Genomic DNA, 23,972 nt, shown 5'->3' on the forward strand with positions numbered 1-23,972 from the left:
CAACAATATCTACTTTAGAGCCAGAACCGCGAACTGTACAGTGTATAGAACAGATTGGCGAAAAACAAGATGAAAGAAATTTTAAAGGTGCAGAAGAGGAAAATGAGGAAGCGGTCTTAGATTGCATAACCGAATGTAATTTAGCAGTGGAAAAAGAAATGGAATACCAGAGTGATATTGGTTTATGGAAAAATATCACAAACGAAGTACAAGAATTTTGGTGTACTAGTGATTCAAAAGAATGTCAACATTTTGAAAGTAACTTTTCTGCTTCATTACGACATTATGGCAACAGTGAAAATCGAAATCTTACCAGTTCTATTTTTTTTCGTAATCATATAAGTGGGTGCAAAATTAAAAGAGACTGGCTAATGTATTATCCATCTAATTGGAATTTTTACTGTTAAGCATGTGTTCTCTTTGGTGTTTCTCAAAAACAATCACAATTTCAAAATGGATTTTCTGATTGAAAGAATGCTGCTCAACGAATTCAAATGCACGAGAAAAGTGAAGCACATCGAACATGTGTGCAGGCATTGATACGCAGGCGCAGTACTCTTGGACGGATTGATTCCTCTTTGGAGATTCAATTCAACAAAGAAAGAGAAAATTGGTAAATGTATGTCATCGGATTGTGTCAGTCATAAAATTTATTTCATCTCGGGGATTAGCATTTCGTGGGCAGAATGAAATACTTGGTTCACAACATAATGGTAACTATTTGGGTATTTTAGAATTATTGGCGCAATATGATTCCTTCCTCAGTTCACACTTATCTAAATATGGAAATCAAGGAAAGGGGAAAAATTCATATTTATCTGCAACCATTTGTGAAGAAATTATTGAAATCATGGGCGACAGAGTTGTGAATGATATAGTGAAGGATGTTATTGACGCCAAGTATTTCTCCTTAAGTGTTGATTCAACGCCAGACATAACATTTAGTTTTAAGGTATGTTTCGAATTTAAGCGGAGAAGTAATGGAACGTTTTTTATCATTCATTCCAATTGAAAGCCACAGGGGGAAGACATGGCTATCATAGTTTTAAATAAATTAAAAAAAAATTAATATCGACATAAAACAGGGGACAATCTTACGACAATGCATCAAATATGTATATTAAAACAAGTAAGGAAGGGCTAAGTTCGGGTGTCACCGAACATTTTATACTCTCGCACGATAATGTGATAATCGAGATTTCATTATCGGTCATTTACATATTTTTCAAATACCGTATTTGTGTAAAGTTTTATTCCGCTATAATCATTGGTTCCTAATGTATATATTATACAGAGAAGGCATCAGATGGAATTCAAAATTGCGTTATATTGGAAGAAGGCGTGGTTGTTAACCGATTTCACCCATATTTCGTACATGTCATCAGGGTGTTAAGAAAATATTATATACCGAATTTCATTGAAATCGGTTGAGTAGTTCAGGCGATATGGTTTTTGGTCCATAGGTGGGCGAGGCCACGCCCATTTTCAATTTTTAAAAAAAGCGTGGGTGCAGCTTCCTTCTGCAATTTCTTCTGTAAAATTTAGTGTTTCTGACGTTTTTTGTTAGTCGGTTAACGCACTTTTAGTGATTTTCAAGATAACCATTGTATGAGAGGTGGGCGTGGTTATTATCCGATTTCTTCCATTTTTGAACTGTATATGGAAATGCCTGAAGAAAACGACTCTGTAGAGTTTGGTTGACATAGCTATAGTAGTTTCCGAGATATGTACAAAAAACTTAGTAGGGGGCGGGGCCACGCTCACTTTTCCAAAAAACTTACGTCCAAATATGCCCCTTCCTAATGCGATCCTTTGTCCCAAATTTCATTTTAATATCTTTATTTATGGCTTAGTTATGACACTTTATAGGTTTTCGGTTTCCGCCATTTTGTGGGCGTGGCAGTGGGCCGATTTTGCCCATCTTCAAACTTATCCTTCTTATGGGGCCAAGAAATACGTGTACCAAGTTTCATCATGATATCTCAATTTTTACTTAAGTTACAGCTTGCACGGACGGACAGACAGACATCCGGATTTCAACTCTGCTCGTCACCCTGATCACTTTGGTATATTTAACCCTATATCTGACTCTTTTAGTTTTAGGACTTACAAACAACCGTTATGTGAATAAAACTATAATACTCTCCTTAGCAACTTTGTTGCGAGAGTATAAAAAATAATCCGCTCGCACATTACGCTCCGTGTGCTGCACACTCATTAAACCAAGTTGGAGTACATGCTGTAGAAAGCTGCGTTGGAGCAATCTCATTTTTCGGATTCATGCAAACACTTTACAACTTCTTCTCGCGGTCAACTTATCATTGGGGGACTTTGCTTAAATGTCTATCAGAAGATGCTAAAACTAAATCTGGTTCATCATTTGTTCTGATAAAGCCTTCTGACACAAGGTGGTGTGCTAGAGCTGATGCCACTAAAGCTTTATCAAATGGATATGAGGGCATACAGCAAGCTTTACTTGACCTAATAAACAACGTAAATCAGAAACCAGAAGTTATTCACGAAGCTAAGTGCCTATTAAAGGATTTAAATAAAAAAGAAAATGTTGTAATGTCTGTAGTTTGGAGTGTCATTCTAGCGCGGATTAATGCTGTTAGTATATCTTTACAAAGCAAACAAATTGAATTAATTTCTGCAGTCAATCTTTTAAAATCGCTGTTAGACTTTTTGATCGCGGAAAGAGAAACTTTTGATTACTACCTTACTAAAGCCAATGAGATTATTGATACTGAATGGACTGATGAAAACCAACGTAATAGGAAACGAAAAAAAAAATACTATGAAGGAAATGCAGAAGACGTTGTATTTAGAGGACAAGATAAATTTAAAATAGAAACATATTTGCCAATATTTGATAGGCTTTGTGCAGAGTTGAAAAAACGCCTTGAAGCATACTCAGAAATACAAAACTTATTTGGATTCCTAACAACGTTTTTATTAAAATCTGATGAAGAATTGAGGAATGATTGTGAAAAGTTTGGAAAGTGTTATTTCGAAGACATTGAATGTGATTTCGCTGAAGAAATTGTACATTTTAAATATTTTATACTGACATTAAACGATTTAGAATCTAAAAAATTTTTGTCGGCTCAGGAGTCTTATAAAATAATTGTTGATAATATGTCACAATCTTCATTTCCTAATGTCATGACAGCCTTGCAAATATATAGACGGCCCAGGGAAAATGAGAGAGCTTGTTTTACTCATAACAGTGTATCTTCGTACTTGAAATAGATACGTTTAAGCGAAAACTTGGCCTAGCCCCTATATAATTAATATCAGGATTTTCGAACATCCGGCTGACTTTACCCTATATCAGAGGTGGGCGTCTCAGTGGCATTTTTTTTTGCATAGCAGACATGGTATGCTGCTAGAGCTTTCCTAAGTTAAATACTTAATCCACATTAAATGAATTAATTTTCTTTTTTAAATTTTGGACACTGTTTTCACTCGCTGATAACATTTCTTCACATATAAATTATAATAACTTCAGTTTATTAACCACTGTTTCTTCAAACACATATGCGCAAATGAGCGCTCAGCACACACCTATTAGCGTTTGTATTCTATTTGTGTACTTAGCCACTCTCAATTGATAATACCATACCACGCAAATATAGTTTTACTTGATGATTTTTTATTTTTTTGAAAATATGTATGTGTTCCCTTTCTAAAGTGCGTATTAGTATTTTAATACACTTCCAGAAGTAACTTAGATCTTTAAAATTTAATAAAACAATTATAGAAAAAAAACCTCAATTCTTTGAAAATTTTGGTAAAACAACCGAACTGAAAAATATCACAAATAATATATTTATATAAGCATTTTCATTAAATAGTCACAAGTATCTTTTCTTTTTTATAAATGTATATATGTATAAAACTGCCTTGCATATGTGCGTATAAAAGACCACAACTTGAGAAAAGACCTCCCAATTGTAATTAAAATGAATGTTTACAACAGTCATCACCAGTAACAGTTTTATCACATATGTATGCATTGGTGTGAACAAAATAGGAACAGCAATAGGGCATTGTGAAGCTTTAAAATATACTGTTTTCTTATTAAATAACATTGTTTTTAGATAAGTACAAGTATAACTTATACAATTTTTCCTGACAGTGATCAGAATTTCGCTCCATACAAAGGTAAATAAAAACAAATATTAACGCGAAACTCTAAAACCTGCAAAATATTTTTATCTCTGTTTGTGTACACATTTGTACAATTCCGATATAAAGTAAATTTCTGCTCTTTAATTTGTGTACATTGTCAGTATTGACGTAGCCATTCTGCGATGGACATCAAGTTTCGGAGGAATTTTATTGATTTTGCCCTTCCTTTCGTAAACTGATATTCCCCTTATCTAGCCCTCGTTCGCACTTTGCTAACTTTGCGGACTAAAATTTTGCCCATCCCTGCCCTATATGATTGGTTTCATACCATAAGGTATTTCCCTTGCTTTGATTCTTGTAAGTTGTAAGAGTATAAAATGTTCGGTTGCACTCGAACTTATCCCTTCCTTACCTGTTTTATTTTACTCTTATTTAATGTGAAGTACAATCAATACAATTAAGTTCTGAAATAAAAACATTCAAAAGGCCTCCACGCAAATATTGGCTTCTAAAGCTTGAAGAGAGTATGGTTTATTACTAATGACCATTGACTTAAAATAACCCCACAAGAAGTAGCCTAAGATGTTAAATCACAACTTCTTGGAGGCCATTCAATGTATCAATTTCTTAAAATAGTCGGATTTCCACATTTTTCTCACAATAATTTGGTTGTAGTGGTTTTAGTAGGATGGTAGGTTAGGATATTAGCTTAGTTGTCGTCGACGTCATCTAACGGAAGGCCCAAGAAACGTGCTGTTTCGACGGGGTCGCACCAAAGGGAGAGGATGAGTGGGTTGGTGGGGCATGGAAAGAGGTCATGCGGAGAACAATTGCACGAAGCTACGCAAGGGTCACTATCATTTCTCGCGGCAATTCAAGCTTTTTGTCTGCGATTGGTGGTGATTAGACTCCGAGTATGCCATTCACTGGAAGAGATGGCTCCATTGTGAATTGCGGGAACAGTTCTTGTCAGAAGTTTGTTGCGTCCGAAGTCTGGTCTGGGTATTGTCTAATGTCATCGACGTAATTGATGACCTCAGGAGGCACTGCCTCTCGGAGAGATAGCTGTTTACCTTTGAACGCATGACATCGGTTCCATTGCCCGACGTCAATATGTCAATGCAATCATCAGCGTACGAGGTTATGGAAACTCTATGTGAAAGTTTCGTGATCTAGAAGTTAAACAATAGCAGGGAGAGGACACAACCTGTGGAACCCCCTGTTTGATTCTTCTCTGGTTAGATTTTTCTCCTCGAAACAGTACGGATGATTGACGCCCACTCAGGTAGTTCATGGTCCACCTCTTCAGTCCCGGAAGGAGCGTAGTTTGTTCGATGTCCTGCGGGATCGTCGTGTGACTGTCTGTTTCAAAGGCGTTTGGCAAGCCCAACGCTACGAGAATCGTTCTCTCACAGGTGGTCCTGTGCACTTCTCGAACGATAGGACTCCCCTTTGTTGGCGGGTTTCACAGGTTTCAGTAGTGGGACCACTCTTCCGACTTTCCACACATCGGGTATTTGAATAGTGGTCAGCGACAAGTTGAAGACCCTGGTGAGGTAACTTACTCCAGTCGAGCCTAGATGCTTTATTCGATTTAGCTTTGCTGATACTTATATTCTGAACCTCCTCATCGGTGAAAATAAGTGGCGCGCAGTCTTTTGACATTTCTCGCAGCCGTCGGATAACACATCGCTTGGTTTTGCTCACTGAAGGGTGCAGTGTGAATTGTTGGCTAAAGTAGCTCGCGCACTTCTTCGAGTCCGAAGAGGCAAGACCATTGAATTGACCTTCAACTCATTCATCATGTCTTTTTGGATTAGGCAAAGCCTTGACAGTATGTATACCAAAGCTTACTCACACTGGTGGAAAGGTTGCAGAATTTCAAGTGCTCTATCCACTTAGTCCGTTTGTGTTGATTTACCAATCGCCGAATCACCAAATTGAGATCCCTTGATCGGGAATTCCGGAATCGGTATGGGGTAAGGTGTCGCGCTCATTATCTTAAACAGTTGTTTAGGCTGGGAAATTTTGGCAGAGTTCCGCGATTCTTCTCGGGATGAAGGGAGCGGTAGCTGCTGAGACAACCTTGCGTAATCGACGTTCGCCAACGCATACATCCGAGGAAATGGGTAAAGCGTTAAAGGTGTCCTCAGTAAACTCTGTGAAGCCGATCCAGTTAGTTTTCTTAAAGTTAACGAATGTACGGTTGTCCACAGAAACAAAATCGGGATGTTTTTCGATCGAGATAATTATGGGCAGATGGTCTGATGCGAGAGTTAGCATAGGTCGCCAGGTTATGCTATTTATCAGACCACCACTAGCAATGGTAATATCGTGCGAGCTATTACACGTACCCATAACTGTGGTGGGGACTTCGTCATTCATTGTACAGAATGTCGAATCACAAAGTACCAAACGGTTTTCACCACGGAGTAGCGCATCTATATTCGGGTGATATCGTGTAGGGCAATATGTAACAGGGGGGATGTATATATTAAATACTTGGAGCTCAACATCGCCTGGCAGGATAGCTATACCCTTACATTCTGAAGTAGTATCCCTGCTCGGTTTTGTGCAATATGAAGGCTAGGCCTCCACCATTATCTCGCTACCGATCTCTACGAAAAACGTTAAAAGATCTGATTGAATGTGTTACACATGACCGATGTGGAGTTTCAAAGTAATCTTTTAGCACAAACGCTGCAGCAAAATTCCTTCGGGCCCGGGTTGGACTCAATACCAGCACAAGTCAGGAGTAACCCTGATGCAAGGCGTTGCTCCAGTGACGAGAAACTTAAACTAAGACTTACCGATCTAAACGGGGTTAGATCACCGAAACAACAGTCCTTGGAAGCATAAAATCCGGGTCAAATCCGGTGCATAGAACCGGATGTTGTGGGAATTGACAAAATATTTTGGTTGTTTCCTGTGCTGTGTGGGACGTAGTTGCGGTCATGAAAAGTTGGTTATGAATGATCTATACCGCTCTCCATTTATACTAACGGTGTCACCACCATGAATCGATTCATTCAAAAAGAATAACGGACCAATGATTCTATCAGACCAAAAACCACGCCAAACTGTTAATTTAGTTACATATAATGGTTGTTCATAAATAATTTGTTGATTTTCTTTCTTAAAAAATTGTTATCGTTTTCAAGTTATTCCTACTCAAAATCAGAAATTTCACGACGTTTACGATGATTCAATGACTTCAGTTCTTGAGTGATTACAATTTTATATCTACGGATGCAAGTCCAAATTCATGAATCAACAAATTGCGGTCTTCAAAAACACTAGCCTGAAGGGCAGGAATATTTTCATTACTTCGAGCGGTTCTTTGTCTCATTGGGACTTGAACATTATGTAAAGAAAATGTACGCTCAAAATTTTCAATAATTCGACGAAAAGTGAGCACAGGTGCACGATTATAACGACCATAAAATGACAAAAGGGCACCAAAAGAAGCCATTGGAGAACGATTATTTTGATAATGAAATTCAACTGTTTATGGACGTAGTTTTTGCGTATATCTTTCCAAGATAAAAGTGTAAACATTTCTGAATCCATTTAAAAATCATCTCTATTGGAACGCCCGGTTGAATTGAAATTTAGAAAGAATCCTTTCCTGATGCCTCAGTATCAAAAATTTATTGAATAATCCCCTTAACCCCCATATAACTATTTAATATGACGATTTTGGAACATCCTAACTAACTTTACTCCACACATATTATTACGGTATTGCCAAGAATAGGTAAAATAAGTTAAAATACGTGTCTAGGACGATATACTCGTATACCTAATATACCTACATGATATAAAAAATTTGGTGAGTCGCTGAATGGAAGAGTTCATTATGCTTATGTAATTGTTTTTTGTTTTGGGTCGTAGAGTTTTGCCTGGAAATACCGGTTAATTTTAGAGTTTGTCCTTGACTTTTATTTATTGTGATAGAGAAAGCTACTTTTCAAAACTATAGACGTTTTAACTTGAAGGGCAAATTTGTGGGTACTATAGGTATATTAAATATTATATCAGTCGACGGAATTCTACCCAGGCCATCTGAGGTTTCCACACCAAACTAACCGCCGACGGGTGCGCTCTGCACGCGACTATTCCATTCTGTTCGCAACACATTGCATGAATGAATGATGAAATTATAAAAAATAAATATAAATAAATCGCATGCGTTCGACAACGTCGTCTACCCTCACGTGTCTGCCCGTTCGCGGAATGCCCCGACACTCCGCTCGGCCCCCGATAGGCAACTGAATACGTGTAGGTTTATGTTGAAATCTAATCATCTCTCCTGTACTCTGCAATATCCGCTAAAGAGTGTGCGTACGAATAAGGCGTCATTTTAAGTACCTTGTTTTAATTGAAAAAATATGTACGAAGTTCCCCAAATTTCCCGAGGGGAATAAGATAGTTTCTCGCAATAAAACGTAGGCTATGTGCTAATCCAAGGTGTCAGCTAACTTTAATTGAAACTAGGTATGCACTCTCCTCGGTAAAAAAGTATAAGTTCGTAGATGGACGCAATCGGACCAATGCCACGACACAAAACGCCAATAACCGAAAACATATAAAGTATCACATCTCAGCACTGAATAAATATATAAAACTCTTACTTGGCAAAGAAGGTCGCTGTAACAGGAGGCACCTGTGGAAAAAAAAATTAGAAAAAGTGGGTGTGGCCCCCCTCTAATAAGTTTAATGTACATACATACATCTTAAACCACTCAAGATACAGCAACCTACATACTCCCGAGATAATATGACAGGGGTTTAATGGAGTCAGGGTCAAAATTGAACGATGGGCATAGCACCGTCCACTTTTAGATCCAAACACATATCTCGAGACCCTTCCGACCGATTTCAACCGAATTCGGGTTATGACATTCGTAATATAGGAATGTGAAAACTTCCCATATAACACAATTTCTATGTGATTTTTTCACTTTCCTGAGTACAAATCAAAAAGCGATTAATGTAACGGAATTAAACTTTGCACGAATAATGTATTTGGAGTATGCCGCCTTATGAGTAAACATTGTTCAAATACAGCAAAAAGTGTTGAAGTCTCTGGGTACCGAATATTTGGACCCCTGTACCTATGTATAGTTGACTTTTGATCGAAAATATCGGTCAATGTGTGATATTTATAACTGAAATTAAAGCATAATCCTTCACTTACAATGGTATGTCTGTATGTTAAAAATGGGCTGAATCGGACCAATACTTCCTTTAGCCTCTATATACTCAACATAAAAAACTTTCTATTTTCTGGTGACTTTATACCGCATATATCGGCCAATGTGATTTATCTTAATAAAATTAAGAGAACGTCTTTTTCTAATAACGGTGCATTTTTGTGCTTAGAATAAATAAAATCATATAGGTGTAGGAAATTTTGTCTGGACCTTGAGTTCTGTTGGGTTTAGGAATAGGGACAATTATTGTTTTTTTCAGTTTTTGGAGAGTATGTCCAAATTATTCTATTATAATAGGATAACTAATAGGGATTATACATAGATATGACTTTCGAGAAATAAGATAAAATCGATTTAATTGTAGTTGTATCCAACTGCGAGAGCTTTTACATACGTCCATCATTTTTTTTGGAACTTTAAGTAGGTTTCATATAAATGGTAAGTTTTTCTAGGGATTTATTTTTTGGTGATTTTAGTTCTCTTCTCAAATTGTTGTTTTCTTATTTATATCTGATGACATTATCCATTGATCTTTTTTTTTTTTAAATCCAAAGTGATTGCTTTGCTTCCCTGAACATAGTGTAGTAAGTTTACCACGATGTTTCACCTGATTTTATTACATAAGAAAAACACGTTCTTTAAATTTTATTAAGACAACTCACATATTGAATTTCAATTATATATCTCACCCATTGACCGATATTTTCAGTAAAATTTAAACTATAAGCACTGGGTCCACATATTCAGTATCTAGGGGCTTGAACAGTTTTGGTTCGATTTGAAAAGTTTTTAGTCATAAGACAGCACACTTCAGAGGCACTATTCATGTAAAGTTTTATCATGATATACTAACTGACTCTTGATTTGTGTACTGGAAAGTGAAAGAATCAGATGGAATTTAAAATTTTGTTATATGAGAAGTATGCATGACTGTAATCTAATTTCGCCCATTTTTACATTGTAACATAAGAATGTCAGGGGAGTATCACGTAAAAAATTTGTTTCAATTTGTTTGTTGTGTTTATTGGTGTTAGTAGTTTTTAACAGTACCCTTATAAGGGGAGTGAGCGGGGTTAACATCCGATTTCATCAATTTTCACACTGTCGGTGTTCTTATAATATTTTCGTTTTCTTAGCAAAATTAACTGGACAAATAATATAGGATACACTTTAGTTTAATGCCATTAGCTTATGCTAATAGTTTTCGAATATGTGCCGGAATTTGTGAGTTATATACTTATGAAATTGCTTAAATATATACATATTTATATACATATATACCTGAGCAATGTAAAAGCTTAATGCAATAAGCCCAAACCTAATAGACCATATTTCTGACTGTCCAGCTGACTTTAAAGCATTTAGATTGGTTCAAATGTGAGCTATTTTTTATAAAATTATGTGGTCGTGATTTTTTGAAATTTATAAAGTTAAATTAAGAGTTTAGCGTTGAATATTACTGTAGATGATCTAGATCTTGGTCTAAACCTCATATCCCTAACATAAAAAATTCCAATCCTCAACCAGCTTATTATTATTTTAATATTGGAAAATATCTATATCATAACTAAGCACTAAATTAAGGTATATCCCAGTAATTCGGTACAGTGTATCGCAGTAGCAAGGGGCTATTATTTTCCAAAAAATTTGAACGATGAGCGTGGCCCCGCTCTTTAATAGTTTTAATGTACATTTCTTCTAAACCACACAAGCTACAATAATCAAAAAAATCTCTTAAGAATCCTTACCGACATTGTATAATGGGTGGCACCTCCCACATTTATGTGAAATCCCAAATCTCGAGATACATACATATCTAACTCAGACGGGTAACAATACAATGATATTGGATCTCATGCATAAAAACGAGTAAAAGCGCTGAGTTGAGTCAAGTGAGCAATTGCTCTTGCACAATTTCGTATGCATAAAAATGAGTTCAAACCAATTACAATTACTTGAGCAAAAGGAGATCAAAAATCTAATTATTTTTGAAGTGCAAACATGTCGTCAGGTGGTAGTGAATTAGAAGTAGAGCTAAATAATAATAATAAAATGGAAACTGACGAAATTTCAAAATTTTTGGTAGACAAAATAAAAGAAAATAAATATTTATTAGAAAAAAGTCAGTTACCAAGTATTAAAAGTAAAAAAAACGAGCAATAGAAATGTATGTAAAAGAAATTTGGCAAAAATTTGGGATTGAACTAACGAAGAAAAACATAATAAAAAAATAGCAAGCATGGAATGTCGCGTTAAAAGTAAAGATATAAATAAAACAGGCATAAAAAAATTATTTTAAAAAACTGGGAAACAGATTTATCCTCATTGCTTTGTTCTGATTCTAATCCCTCAACAAACAAACTTCCTGGTAAGTGAACCGTAATCGAATTCCAATTTTGTTGTTCATTTCGCTCTTCGTGTATTTTTTTACAGTTCATCTCTTTCATCTTTTTCTTTAATTTTATATGAGTACAATCAATCACTCCAATTGCAAATGGAAAGCAGTAATTTGCTTGCCATTTCCTTTGAGCATCTTTTATTTCATCTCCATCTTTCGGGAATTTTATCCACTCGCTTGCTTTGGAAGATATAAGTCTCGCAACTTCCGCAATAGTTCGCGACACAGTTGATTGATGGACACCAATATCTGTGGCTATACCATTTGCTGAGGGCACCACCACGTGTTTCTTCTGACTCCTCAAAAAAAAAATTAGCCAACCAGCAGATGCTACTATCATCAAACCTATGTATTTTCATTTTATTATTAGTTATATAAAAAAATTAATAATTAAGAATATCAACCTGTATGGCTGTATGGCTGTGGCACAAAATATTCAGCCATGATTCCTTTTTGTTGTAAGCGAGTCAACTATAGGCATGCTCAACAAAATTTGAGCAAGAGCTTGGTTTTATGCATATGGAAGTGAGCACAAGCTCATCGAACTTAGTTCGATCTGAGCTAGACGAGATCAAACCTAAGCAGTGAGTAAAAGCAAATACTTTACAATTTTTATGTATACGACAAGCACCTTTTACTCAAAAAATCGAGTCCGAGCACAAGCTCACGTTTCATGCATGAGACCCATTATTATGATACAGTACAAAAATGGGCAAAATCTGTCAAAAACCAACCCTAATTTCCATTTAACACAATTTTTAATATCATCTGGATCTTTTAGTTATACAAATAAAGAACCAATCAATGTATCCGAGTAAAATTTTTGCATGAATAGTGTTAAATTGTTGAAATCACACGAAACTATTGCGCACATTTTATCGAAAATATCGATTAATCTGTGAGATATACTATCGAAATGCGGATGTAATCATTTTCTGATAATAGTATGCCAGTATGACAAAAATTAGTTGAATCGGATAAGTAATTCCCTTAGACCCCATATCCTAATGGAAAGATATTCGAACATTTGGCTGACTTTCTATCGCATATATTGGCAAATATGTGAATTATATCAATAAAAATGATATACGAATACTCCAGACCAGATTAATATCAGGATCATTGGTCTAATTGACTCTACTACTGTCACTTCTGCCAGATATGATTGTATGATGATTTAATGATTATTTAAATACAGTTTTCGCTGATAGGAAGTAAAACGAGTTTGAATAATCTTCGCACCTTTGTGAAAAAAGTAGAGAGATAAGGAATAGGTATATGACACTAACACAATTAAAGTAGGAATCAGAATTTCACTTCATTTCCATTTCCGTCGAGAAGCAGTCGACTGAGCGATGGAGTTAAAATACATCATATTGCCTGTCAAAAACTGTTATATCTAGAAATTAATTAATTTGTATAATTAATTTTAATCGATTTTTTGTTTTTATGAGCAGGCATGCAGAAATTTTTTAGCAGTTGCTGGTGGAATATTTTGCAATCCTATTCTAATGGCTTAACACTTCACTATAAGATCGATTAGTTACCGTAAACATATGTTAATCTCATTGGGAAAAGTAGAAGGAATAATGACGGGTCTGTTGGAAATCTCGGAACCATTGTGCACTCATATCAAATTACAATTCAACATTTTATCAACACTGCAGCTTTTCTGCTGTTACATATTATTATATTTAAAATACTTTTGAGTAATTTTTATACATACGAGAATAGATAAATGCGCATTTATTGATGTGAAAGTTTGTTGAAAGTGCTTACAAAAATAAGGGGTTATTGATGTGACTGCAAGTGGTGCATATCTATAAAAAATGTGTATTTGTCAACTGTCACGAACTAAACGATTTGCTAAGTTAATTTTGTTAAGCCCAAATTTCGATGATGTTATTTCAGCAGCCAATAAATCGACTTAGTTAACACTTTCAAAGCTCTGTGATATTTATTCCAACAAATATTACGAATTATGTAAAGAGTAAATTATTTGACCAAATTTTTCTTATACAGTGAAAGATCTATTAAACGCACGCTCTATTAAGCGGACATCTTAATTAATCGTGCATATTAGTCGACCCCAACATTTCTTATTGTATTATGGGCAATCTATTAAACGGTCTACTATATCACTCGAATATAAAGACTGTTCTTCCAAGTGTTCGCTTATGGGAAATTTCACTGTATTTGCGGTCATATTTCTACACAAAGATATACATACATACTTTTGATAAATTAGTTATTCATTCACAGTTTACTTCTGATAGTTTTGAGATCCTTTCACATTTAGTAAATTCTTTGGATAGCAAACATAATTTCTTGTGAGTCCTGATGGAATTGGAAAGCCCAAAATTCCTATATTATGTAAGTATATTGGCACTAATTTGTTATAAGTACATCTAAGGAAGATCTGAACTGATTGCATTTATTCATAAAATAAACGTAATTGTACAATAATTATATAACTCACTATTCACCGTTATATTCGACATTCTTTATACTGGATACTTAGAAGTGAAACATGAGGCGGGGTTTGGAAATTGAGACCGTCCGTTCCTAAATAACACGAAGGTTTGACTCACCCCAATAACGACAATTTTGTTTGTTGAGGATGCCATTAAGCCCGAAATTCATTTGAGAATATATTTTTGCTATGTACGTGAATGACTAATTTTTTCGAAGAACGTTTGCGTAATAATCTTAGACATTTTCCAAGCGTTGTAGCAAAATTAAACGTGACAGGATGAAATGGCAAACCTTACTGAACTCAGTGACAAATTAGTGTCATCTATATTTGTCTATCTTTATATAGAGACTAGGGAAAGTAGTAACCCGATTTGTCTTTAGTATAAAGTCATCCATAGGTAATGTGGTTCTCATATTTGATAGCTGGAGCTTTAAACTGTTGTGGTTCGATTTCACTCTATTTATTCAAAGCACCAATATCTTACGTTATATACTGTAAAGTTAAAAATCTGATAGAATACGAGATTGTGTTATTGATAGATTTAGTCCGTATTAATTTTCAAACTATAAGATATGCATGTGAAGGTAATCGACCGACTTGAAGTTTGTTTTTTAAGGTAGTAGTCTGGTAACTTGGGTTCAAAAAATTTTTGCTTAATTTCAAAGTACAATGTCTTGAGAATATACTGTGAAAATCAGACAGAAATTCGAAATATTTCGGGAGTTATAACGAATTTCCTAGAGCGCCTCGGAGTCCTCTCTCTCGGATTTGTTGAACTTTAAAATCGTTTTTCTCAAAACATTGTTTTTCTGGTCGGACCGGGTTCTAACTTTTTGAAGTTATACTTCTTATACGAGTTCGGAAAAGGTTGCGATAGATTCAGGTTGCGCAACCTTGCTCAATATGAATCTACGCAACCTTGTCTGCGAAGATGTTCCAGCAGCAAGCGAAGCGGTGACAATCGGCGATCGTTTGTTCGTTTCTTTCGGCACAGTTCGGCTTTTCTACCAACAACACAATGTTGCCGTGCTTATGCTGTTGTTGTTTTTGTAGAACAATGTTTCAATTTTTGGTTGGTGACATATTCAATTAAAAATAAATTCTGTTGGGACTCGAACCTACGTGCTCGTCGTCACTTTTGAAGCGCTTACCACCAACACCACCATTGACACTTGTATTGCGTTGTCCTAATTATGGTTTGGTTATGCATGAAAGAAATATACAATGGATCGCCGATTGTTACTTCTTTAATTAATCTTATTATCTTTCCTTGCTGCTGCTGCGCATATGTATGTTTGTATGCTTGTGCATTATTGAAGTTATGCTTCTTCTTCTTTCGTTTGTCTTTCATTTCTGCGAAATCTCAACTATTTTGCGTATATTTTGGTTGAAATACTCCGCGTTGGCCGTTGAAAAATTAAGGCTATACTTTACAGGATCATTTCTGTAGTTAGTCTTCATTTACATTTTTTGGAAATCGACTCGCATTGACGAAGTATATCGTTTTATCTGACAGCGTGAGTTCATTTCTAATTTTGTCTTGTGGCATATTAGAAATGATGTTTCTTCGAAAATCGTTCGCTTACAATGGATAAAACGACTTCTGAGTGGTGATTTTAATGAATAAATTCCTTTTGGTTGAAATGCTCTGCGTTGGCCGTTGAAAAGTTGAGACTATACTTCTCAGGATCATTCATTCCTTTTATTTCTTCAAAGAAATTAATGACATTTAGAAATATGCATATTTTCATTATTTCGTTGTCATTTCCATATTCGTAGCAATAGAATTTCTATGGTATAAGTAAAGTAATGGCCGCCGATTGTCACCCCTTGCCGCTGTAGCAGCTTCGCCTACAAACATGCGTAAATATGTATGTATGTATATGTATGATCGTGAATAAATATTGACGCAGATTTTTGCGAGAAGTACCAGAAAGTTGTGCAATTTATTATTTTGGGCTTTTGCCATCGTCGCGAAATCACGACTTGTTGCAAAGGCATGCTCGGGGAGATGTTACGGCCTCTGTTTTTATGAATGAAGCGAGATCGCTTGTGGAATTTGCGCCTGTGTTCATGAATGAAATCGTTTTTGTTGTAAAATGTACTACACTTGTTCTTCGCCAATTTCGCTGCCATATTGTCTTGTGAAGATCAATTTTTTGTTGGTGACATATACATATGTGTACGCATATGTATGTTTGTATGCTTGTGCATTATTTGTTTGGCAATGTATGCAAATATATGTACATACTTATAAGTATATATGAATGTATGAGCATGCAAGTCAATGCGCGCACATGTAATAAGTGTATTAATAAGTGATGAAAATATGATTTCAATTTCTGAACGCGCACATGCGTATACATACACTCATATGAGTGAGTCTAGGATCTGCAGAAGATGTGGCGAAGGTGAACATTAGGCCAAGGACTGCACCAATAAGCCGAAATGTTTACTCTGCCTGAAGGCAGGATCCTAAGAAACTGAGCATTTCACTGGAAGCGTCATATGCCCGGTATATAAGAAGGCAGCACAACAGGTCGTATGAGATTATTACAACTCAACCTTAACCATTGTCAACCGGCACAGGATCTGCTAAAACAAACGATCGCTGAAATTCAGATCGACTTGGCATTACTCAGCGAACCATACAAAACCGGGCGGAGTGTAAACTGGTTAAGTGACACAAAAAATAAGGCTGCTGTATGGAAATGTAACCCTAGTCTCCCTCAACTGGAGTCTACATGCTCTTTCAACGGCTTTGTTCGAGCTAAAGTTAGCGACATACATATATATAGTTGCTATCTACCCCCAGCATCAATGATGAAGAATTTAAGAGTCTACATGCTCTTTCAACGGCTTTGTTCGAGCTAAAGTTAGCGACATACATATATATAGTTGCTGTCTACCCCCCAGCATCAATGATGAAGAATTTAAGAATATTATCGACAGCATTGTGACCGATGCCCGAGGTAGAACTAAACTGATAATAGCTGGCGATTTTAATGCCTGGGCTATTGAATGGGGATGCAAAAGAACTAATAGTAGGGGCAAAGCCTTACTAGAAGCTTTTGCTTCCCTTGATCTTGAGCTACTCAATACAAGTAACCAATGAACGTTCAACAAAGGCGGCCGACAATCAGTGATCGATCTTACTTTCGTAAACTCAAGCCTAGTTCGCAGATCGCAATGGCAAATTAGCGATCAGTACACTTTCAGCGATCACTATGCCATTATATTTGAGGTAAATGCTCCGCAAACACGGCTCCACTTACAGACCCTAACAAGAAGTTCATGGCGAGCCAAAACATTTGACCCAGACCTTTTTGAAGAAGCCTTTGGACCCGCTACTCTTCCTGACAACTTGCGGTCGGTTAACCAGGCGACTGCATTGATTATGAGCCGCATTAAGAGTGCATGCGACATATCAATGTCAAAGCTTCCACGGCGTAATAATCATCCCCCCGTTTAGGTGGAACGACTCAATTGCTAAACTGCGGAAAGAATGCCAAAAAGTAAGACGCTTATACCAAAGGTCTCGTGGTACCTGTGATTACAACTCTCTACAAGCAAGTTTCAAGGCCAAGAGGAAGCTTTTGAAACAGACTATAAAAAAAAGTAAACAGGAATGTTTTCTCAAACTCTGGGACGATGCAGAAAACAATGCCTGGGGTCTCGCATACAAGACCGTAATGGGGAAACTACGCATTCGAGGTCAAATGCCTACTTCCTCAACAACCCTTGACAGAATTGTCTCAGTTCTTTTCCCGACCCGACCCCAACTACCTCGAGAGATAGCGGTGGTGCAACAAAGAGAGTTAATACCAGAAGTAACGAACGAAGAGGTTATAGAGGCATGCGACCGGCTTGACCCAGGTAAAGCCTCAGGACCAGATGGCATCCCTAATATAGCGCTTAAAGCAGCGATTGTTAGGAACATAGACCCTTTTAGAGCACTGTATAATTTATGCATGCAGAATGGCTGTTTCCCAAAAATCTGGAAAAGGCAACACCTAATATTACTGCCTAAACCAAACAAAGCTCTGACAGACCCGTCCCACTACAGACCACTCTGCATGTTGGACTCTGCGGGAAAAATTCTAGAGCGGATCATTTATCAACGCTTAAGTAAGGCCATTGACGACGCCGGCAGCTTATCCCCAAACCAATTTGGATTTAGGAAGGCAAGATCAACAATCGAAGCGGTGACCCTAGTGAAGACACTGGCGGAAAATGCCATTAGTGGGAAAAGATGGAAAAGTGACACCATCAAATATTGTATGGTTGCAACCCTCGATGTCAAAAATGCCTTCAATACGGCATCTTGGCCAAGTATACTAAGTGCGCTAAAAAACTTCTCGGTACCGGCATATCTCTACAACCTGATAGTCAGTTACTTCAACGAAAGGACCCTATGCTACAACACAAACCAGGGCTACAAAAAATACAAAATCTCCGGGGGAGTGCCACAGGGATCTGTACTCGGGCCCCTCCTCTGGAATATAATGTATGATGGAGTACTACGACTCAAAGTACCGGCAAACGTACATATAATTGGGTTTGCAGACGACATTGCCGTGGTGGTAATAGCTAAGCATATAGAGGAAATAGTTCCGGTAACCAACACAACAATTTCACAAATTAACAATTGGCTCGAAACTAACGGACTATCTCTGGCAGAGAGCAAAACCGAAGCCGTACTTATTACAGGCAGAAAGGTCCGAGAAGTTGCTACATTCTGTACGAAAGGTGTAAGCATAACCACACAGCCAGCTATAAAATATTTGGGAGTCGTTCTCGACGCAAGACTATCGTTTAAAGAACACGTGGCTTATACAAGTGAAAAAGCTACGAAAATATGCAGAGCTCTAACCCGGCTAATGCTCAATACCCGTGGACCAAAACAAAATAGGAGACGACTACTAGCCGGAGTATTAAAGTCAGTTGCTCTATTTGGTGCCCAAATATGGGAGAAAGCTCTTGAAGTCAAATCATACCGACGCGGCCTATTTTCCACGTACACCATATGCGCATTGAGAGTATGCTCCGCGTTTCGTACGGTATCCGAAGACGCTGCCCTAGTGATCGCTGGCTTACACCCGCTAGACCTCTTAGCCAAAGAGCTCACATACCGTTCAAATGAGATAGTAACGCCCAGAACCCAAAAAGAGGAAGCCAAAGCAGATACGGTGAAGCGCTGGCAAAAACGATGGGAAGACAGCCGAAATGGCCGCTGGACATTCCGACTAATCCCTAAATTGGAACTATGGCTTAATAGATCGCACGGAGAAGTAGATTTTTACCTCACCCAAGTTCTCACTCGACACGACTCGGCTGTTTCAAATCATATTTGAAGCGATTCAAACATGAAGACAACGATGTATGCGACTATTGCGGAGGCGAGATCATCGAGAATGTGGAGCACACAATTTTCCTATGTGCGAAATACGACGAAGAAAGGCAATCTTTGAGAAACGCATTCGGGGTAGACCCAACCCCAGAAAATCTAGTGTCTCAAATGGTAGAATCACTAGATAAGTGGAAAGCCGTGTCCGAAGTGGCAGCAAAAATCATGAAACGCCAAAGAGCTGGAGCATGTGCAGATACACAAGATAGGATAGAAGATGTATGCCTTTTAACATCGTATACTATACTAATAAATATTTTTCTTACTAATAGAAATTAAATTTATCACAGCAATATACATAATACACATATAAGAAAAATATTTATTTGTATAGTATACGATGTTAAAAGCAAAAAATTAAAAATTTATTCTGTCGAGATTCGAACCTGTGGTAGCATCTTGGCTTTCCAAGCACTTACCACCAACACCACCATTGACACTTAGGTTGCGCTGACTTAAGTATGGTTTGTTATGCATGTACATAAGAAACATACGTTGGTTCTAATAATTTTGTTTAAGTATAGAAATATGCTTTTGTAGAACATTTGCTTTCGCAAACATACAGACAAATGTGCAAACGACGTAATATATGTATGTATGTATGATTGTTTCGCATTTTGCTTCTACGCCGGTCAAATTTCTATACAAAAATCGGCTGAAATGTGTGAGAAAATAAAAAATGGACAACTAGGGCAAATAATTTTTAAAAAATTTATTGAAAATTAAATATAAATGAAAATACATGTAAATTTACTTAAATTTATTGAAATTTCGTTTCGAATTTTTCGGCACTTTCAAATTAATTAATATAAGTAAAATTCACGACTTAACCCGCACACGTATTATTCGCGCAAAATTTCCAACTTTATGAAAATTGGCGCAATTATTGACACTTGTCTTCATATACAAAATTGGGCCAAAACGAAACAATGAAATACATAATTACTTTTGCATGTCAATATGGAAATGCCGACGGCAAAACGCAAAGGCATATATTGCACATACATACATACAAGCGATTTCTTGGTTGAAAGCAAAAATTGAAGCATGAGAAATTGAAATGCCGACGGCAAAACGAAATTGCTTACATTCGTACATTGACAGTGATAATACGCATAACACAGCGGATTCCAGGTTATGTGATGGTAAGTTTCTCTTGAATATTTCAATTGTCCGTAATAGATGCACCTTGTGCATTAAACTTGTGCCTTGAAACTAATATCAATTGGATTGGCAAAAATTTTAATGTTTTGATTTTAAATTGATATTACAGCGGAAAACGACAGTGTAGCCCGTGTTTCAAGAGGAGGGAAAACAGCACAATATTATCGTGAATACCGATCACGAAAGAAAGCAGAGCGGAAATGATAGCTGGCAGTCAAACGAAGAAAAGGAAAACAGCTGCGGAATATCAGAGAGCGCGTAAAAAGATTCAACGTTTGCTGTTCCATCAATCTCTGCGGGAGCATCTATAACTACTGATGAATCAACGGTCGTCAATTCACCGATAACTGCTGGGTCTTCAACGCGTGTTGATGGATTACAAAAGAGAGATGATTACGCTACATATTCTCTTCCGCAACGAAGAGACAGAACTTCTTTTCTAGTCAAAGTTCCTTCATTTAGACTTTGCTTTATTCTTCATTTTATGTGCATAATAAATTTATAAAATGTGAATTTAAGTTTTCTAGTTTTCTTTCATATAAAATGATATGCATTTCTTGGAATATCACTAAGAAGTATAACTTCATCCGCGCGTAGGGACTCCACGCACCTTTTTTTCTACTAAACCGATTGCTTTCAAATTTTAGCAGGCTGTTCTACACACGTACTTATAGTTCTCGTCGGAACTAACAAGAATTTTTTTCACCCCTAACTTTTTATCTTACAGCCATTTTGGTATTTACCCTTGAAATTTTACTTCAGTAGTTCCGACCAGAATGACATGTCTATAGATTAGATTAGAATAAACAAGAATATTTGATTTCAGATAACATCAAGAGCCAAAATCACCCGGGCCACGTGCATTTCTTTTGAGGTTCCAACTTCGAGTGACAATAATAATAGTAATAAAGTATTGTTAAATACATACATTTTTTTTTTATATTTTCAATATGTAAATAAAAACACTCTAAATATTCAAGATAATTCATTTTTATTTTCCTATAAAAAACCACCCTCCAAAGAAGTCTCAATAAGCATAAGTTACCAGACTACTACCTTAAATGATAACACATATGGTTAATACAATTTAGCAGATTTGACAATATTTTTTATATTATTCGTGGGTTTTATTCCTTTTTATCCGTTTTTACACTGTGTTATGGGAAGCCAGATTAAAGTGTTTGCTTAGCTTTTGCAGTTTGTGAGATATGTACATTACCTTTCTCCCAAATTCCTAGTTATGGTTATTAGTCGTGATACTAGTCCATGGAGTGGTCATGTGAATTTGCTGAATAGCCAGAAGTTGCACGAAGGTAATCAGGCGAATGCGGGGGTTGCGGTACGATATTAGTTGAAAATGTGACGAAATGATCACGAATAACTAATGCAGTATGAGATGGTGCATTATCGCACTTTGTTCAATGTATTCAGACATAGTAAAAATCGAAGAATGCACTTTTAGAGCCCCACAAAACGACGGTTATCTTAAATTTTGACGTGAAATTTAGCATAGATGTCACTAACCGTACTACCAACTTACTTAAAAAATTTACCTATTCGAAAAACATGCGAAGTATAAATTAAAAGTTCACCTCTCAATTTGATCACAGTAGTACTTTTTCATCTGAATTAAGATAAGTAGTTGGGATATCACATAATTCTTATCAATTAATTGTCACTAGTAATAACCCCCGATAATCGGGGGACTCCGTTATTTAAAATGAAAAAAGTAAAAAAAAAAACTTTTATAAAAACTCAATTTATTCAAGTGCTTCATGGAAAACTACATTCGTAGTGGTTTTATTTTGGTCGTAAGTCTTAACTTTGATATCTTGAGAAGATATCTTGAGAAGATGCGTAAAACAATCCTCCTTGAGGAAAATACCAACTCTTGCTAGAGTCTGCCCTTGAGATTTGTTTATTGTTATTGCGAATGCTACAATTATTGGAAATTGGCGACGCTTTAAAATAAAAGGAAGTGTTGATTCGCTGGGCTGTAAATTTATACGGGGCAATAAAATTTGTTTCCCTTGTGATTCACCGGTTAAAATTTCGACCTCCAAACAATTACAATGTAGTGCTTTTACTATCAAGCGAGTCCCAATCCTTCATATGTATTAAGATTGCGGTTTAACATCACAACTGTTCCAACCTTAAGCCTTAACTCATGGGGCGCTACTCCACAGAAATTAACGGAGTTTAGAAATTTTGTAGGGAATCCGACATGCTCTTGAGGATCTTCAGAAACTACAGTATCCACGCTATAATATACCCTTTCTTCACCGGGCAACATATTTACTATTTCGCTATTTATTATCGTACAGTGATCATTTTTTGGACACAAAATTGCCCGATCCTTCAAACGGTTTTGACTAATAACACCAGACTGAGGCTGAAATACCCAATCCACTAAATTTTCATTTAGCAAAATTATCTCTTCTGGTATATTGATTTTCGACTCTGGAGAGAGCTCTCGACCTTCTCCAACACGCAAAAAAAAACTGTTGAATAAGGATTCTTTAGAACGCATATTCGTTGAGAGTTTGAGACACCTAAAAAATTTCCAAAGTGAGCACCGTTTCAAACAATTACCAACTATAGCGGCGCGTGAGCTATTGGGCACCACAGGAAGAACTTGCCTGAAATCACCACTTAATAAAATAACCTTTCCACCAAAAGGTATTTCATTTTGGTGAATATCACGTAATAATCGATCTAAGCAAAAGTAGCATGCTAATTCGGCGAGCATTGCGATTTTCTTCTCTGGCCCTCTGTTCCTCTTCGCGTTCAACCTGCGCCATATGCTTATACTCATTTGCCAAGGGGTTAATATTTGAAAGCATTTCGTGGATTTCTCTCAGCAAATACCTATCGCAGTTTGAATTATGTTGTGCCCTTATATCAGTTGCTTGATCCGTGTCAAGAATAAACAGCTGGGCGTAGGTGAATTCTGAAGGATGATCTGCATGCAATGGACCTACCCTATGATATATTGATCCATGTATTCGGAAGCAATATGGTCCGCGCCCTGTAGGCTGCGCAATTTTCGCTTCGAATGATGCAAAAGCAAACGAACTATTTAGCTGCCGAATATTCTCCAAATAGTGTCCCCGCCAAGAGCTCAAATCATTTTCTAACACATCTTTCAAAAACTCAGGTACACGTAATTCTTGAAGT

General features: G+C 36.7%; 1 protein-coding gene and 1 pseudogene across 1 annotated transcript in view; one reads left to right on the top strand and one right to left on the bottom strand.

The window, feature by feature from the left end:
* Nucleotides 1-23,972, bottom strand: part of LOC120768077 (nitric oxide synthase-like) — a 187,895-nt gene that overhangs the window by 132,472 nt on the left and 31,451 nt on the right. The gene's annotated exons all lie outside the window — the stretch shown is intronic.
* On the top strand, nt 15,644-15,836 carry LOC120769842 (annotated as a pseudogene).

The sequence above is a fragment of the Bactrocera tryoni genome, chromosome 2 (assembly GCF_016617805.1).
Source record: "Bactrocera tryoni isolate S06 chromosome 2, CSIRO_BtryS06_freeze2, whole genome shotgun sequence".
In the NCBI taxonomy this organism is placed as follows: domain Eukaryota; kingdom Metazoa; phylum Arthropoda; class Insecta; order Diptera; family Tephritidae; genus Bactrocera; species Bactrocera tryoni.